The sequence below is a fragment of the Akebia trifoliata genome, chromosome 12, assembly GCF_017979445.1.
Source record: "Akebia trifoliata isolate Shusen 1 chromosome 12, ASM1797944v1, whole genome shotgun sequence".
Lineage (NCBI taxonomy): Eukaryota > Viridiplantae > Streptophyta > Magnoliopsida > Ranunculales > Lardizabalaceae > Akebia > Akebia trifoliata.
In genome coordinates this window covers 4,093,484-4,096,928 of record NC_141386.1, presented here as the reverse complement: position 1 = coordinate 4,096,928, position 3,445 = coordinate 4,093,484, and the positions used below count along the sequence as shown (strand labels likewise).

Here is a 3,445-nt window from a genome sequence, read left to right as displayed (position 1 = left end):
GGAGTCAGTCCCCGGCCGACACCAGGAACACGACCATGTCTATCAGGACCCAAGACCTGAGATAATACATCATTTCGACCTGTAATATCTTAAGAGCCTTCTGGTAATAAACTCAAAAGTTCTTTTATCTTATCCTACAAAATATTTTAAAAATTCTTAGTATCTTTAAATTCAGATATTAACATAATTGATTAATGCTTGATGAAAATTATCTAAAATTAAACTTACAATCTTCTCCGTTGTGGCCAAATCATTGGGCTTGTTTTCATGAGAAATAAGATTGCTCGACTTGGCTTAGTATTCGTTGAACTCTTTAATTTCTATGTGCATTACATTAAGACAATGACAACAAGATTAGTTTATAATATAAATAATTGGGCACGGAATTGATAGACAACATAATAAAGATATATATACCTCATCATATCTAATACAAACTATACTTTTCGTCCCAATCATATGGGTCATTATCTGTTGAGCACGATTTGCCTTATTTCTATGACTTCGAGACTATACATTAAATAATTTGTGAGAAGTTAAATGTATGAGATATAGAGTACCTTATCATTTGTTTGCAACTTTTCATAACTCAATATGTATAACTTTCAAATACAAAATGTACTTGCCCCTCCTTCGAATTCCAAAAGACTACGAGAGAATACCATTGAGCCTCCAAAATATAGGATGGACGATCGGCACATCGGATTGCATCATCTTTGTATTTATTATAGAATTTGATTTTCAACTTACATTTATGATCCCTCTACTTCTTGTCGATAGATTGTAACACAACTTGTTTAAGCGTGGGCGGGATATCAAATTTGGCCTGTATCAAAAATCAATTGAAAATTATAGAGTCAAAATTGTTCAATACTAAACTCATAAATTATCTAATATTATATTATAATTAATTTATACCAATGTTATCTGCCATGCATTTTCCTTCATTGATTCTGGCATTGCATACCAATCAAGGATGTCAAGGGGAAACATATGACCATCGCGGGCCAATATACCCAATTATCTTTGGAGCTTAGCCACATGCTTCCCCACAGGCTGTCCATGGCTATCTCGCACTATTTCAAACATTTCTCCTGGCTTTAGATTCTGTAATGAAAGGCATCGAGTGTGGCCTCTTTTTCTCTTCGACTTTGTCCTCTCACCTGATGAACTTTGTCTAGGTTCCATCTGCAAATGAAAAGTGTAATAGAAAAATGAATTATTTATCTAGATAATTATGTTTTATGTACTAATTGTGGAAAAGCATATACAACAAGTTATGCTTTGTTTACTACTAAAACAAGTTAGATTCACTAACACCCCATACAAGGACTAGCATTAAAGAGAAAAATTTGTCAAGTTGTTAAGTTGAGTCAATATAAGGTTCAATATTCTCACATGAGTCATAAATGAGAAAACAGAAGCATTCATGATATGAAAGATTTCTTAAAAAATTATCACAAATGCTAACTTTCATCCCTAACTCTTCACTTCCGAACAGGCCCATGCTGTCATAGACAGGTACAATGAATGATGATGATGATTTGAGAGCTTTCACAAAATTCAACATAAAAGAAAATATCAAATAAAACTCTATAAGTTCAAAGTAGTTCTATAAGTTCAATTGTAAGAATTTCAATAAAATATTCTATACAGAGGCCTTCCACACTAATAAGTATCAGAATGCACATGTTCAACTAACAATAATTTCACAGCTAAAGCACTCGCAAGTTATTAGAAATCTGACTTTTAATGTCCCCTTAACCTGGGACTTTAATCTCCTCGAAGGATAAGGAGAAGGAGAAAATTAAAAATGCATTGACTTGTTCTAATCCACCTTGTGCCTAATTCCACACAAAATGCTCTGCATAAACCTTGAAAATCAAGTTATTGGCTCCTATGAAGTAGTCACAAAAAACCAATTCAGAATTCCTATTCTAACGATAATCTTGAAAATCAAGTTTTGCGATACCCATTCTTACAAATAATCTTACCAAGAAACGCAAAACCCACTTTGCTCTACTGTGAACCGCCAAATGGCGAGTCATAAAGCACCTTTGGATCTAAACACTGAAATCATAACCCTTTTCTATTCTAGGATGACAACTTCTTGGAATCTACTATCTACCAAATTGTCCAGCCATTTTGTTGCATAAAATAGAAAATGCTTTGTTTAATCTTTTCCAATGTATCATCCATTGGCACTAGCATCTTAAAGGCCAAAATGAAGCATGATGAACAAATTGAGAAGCATCTGCTATGAAGGTAATGCATGTCCAAAATGAGATATTTCTAAGCCGGCATCCTAAAGGGGAAAATGAAGTCTGTAGAGCAAATACATATTGGACAACATCTCATTCTTCCTGGACAGCATCAATGTATCTCCACATAATTCCCATGGTCTAGAAGTTAATTAGATCAATATGAAAAGTGTTTCGGTTTCTTTTTTCCGTAGTTAAAGATTATGAGGTGGAATTCTTGTTTTGTTTGTACCAAAGTTGTTGTAGGTGGAAATTGTTGGGGACTAAATTTAGCTGTTGGCAGCAAATGAAGGAATTCAGAGAGTTTTTGTGGACCACCAAAACTTGTATGATAGGGGCAGGACAAGACCTACAGTTGGATGTTTTGCATTTTTTGTCTTTTTTTCTGTTCCAATACAAAAGGAAGGTTGGTAGAAGATATCTATACTTCTGAAAGCTTGCTGCCCATCTTTGTGACATTAATCGACAAATTTTTTTTGTCCAGATAATTAAAACTAGAGATTAGATATCAATGATCTGTGGGTCTAATCCAAGTTAGTTTTCTTTATCACCAGAGATGAGACAACCTCTCTACACAAATTGAATTTAGCTTAAGCAAGTGTTTTCAGATAATGGCAAATTATCTGCTTAATCGGTTGAAAAATATGAAGTAGTAATCCATGGGACTTGACTTGCTTCCGTGGATGTAAATTCTGATCAAGAAACATGAAATAACTAATAACAATAGGAAACAACTTAAAATCATCATATTCATTGAAACCTCATCCCAAAGCATTGGAGTCAGATGAATAGATCATGCCAACAAAGCATAGCCAATCTTATGTTGTCTCATAAATTATTATTTTATTTTGATTGGGGGATCTCAGTTACATAGAACTTCAAAAGTACACCTATATGAAGAAATGTTTCATAAATAATGTGAAACTGAACTTATAAAGATTCAGCAGTGAAAGAAATGTTTCATAAACTCATCAAAATGGAATAACTACAAGAAAGTGAATAACTTTGAACTTGAATTTTTTTTTCACTGTGTAAGGCTCTATTTGGGAACAGAGAATCATCTGTAAATTGATACCAAAATGTCTCAACCAAAACAGTCTAAAATGAAATAAAACTTCAAACCATGGGCTACGACCAACCCAAAATAAGAACAATTTAGATCTACCAAGGTGGGATAAGTGTAA

The 3,445-nt window shown here is 33.5% G+C and overlaps 1 long non-coding RNA gene across 1 annotated transcript; it reads right to left on the bottom strand.

The window, feature by feature from the left end:
• Positions 1-243: 243 nt before the first annotated feature.
• On the bottom strand, positions 244-2,932 carry LOC147388696 (uncharacterized). Its single transcript, XR_015170806.1, has 3 exons — positions 919-2,932; positions 418-826; positions 244-320 (listed from the first exon to the last, which is right to left on the bottom strand). It is a non-coding gene; the product is annotated as an uncharacterized LOC147388696 (long non-coding RNA).
• Positions 2,933-3,445: the final 513 nt, after the last annotated feature.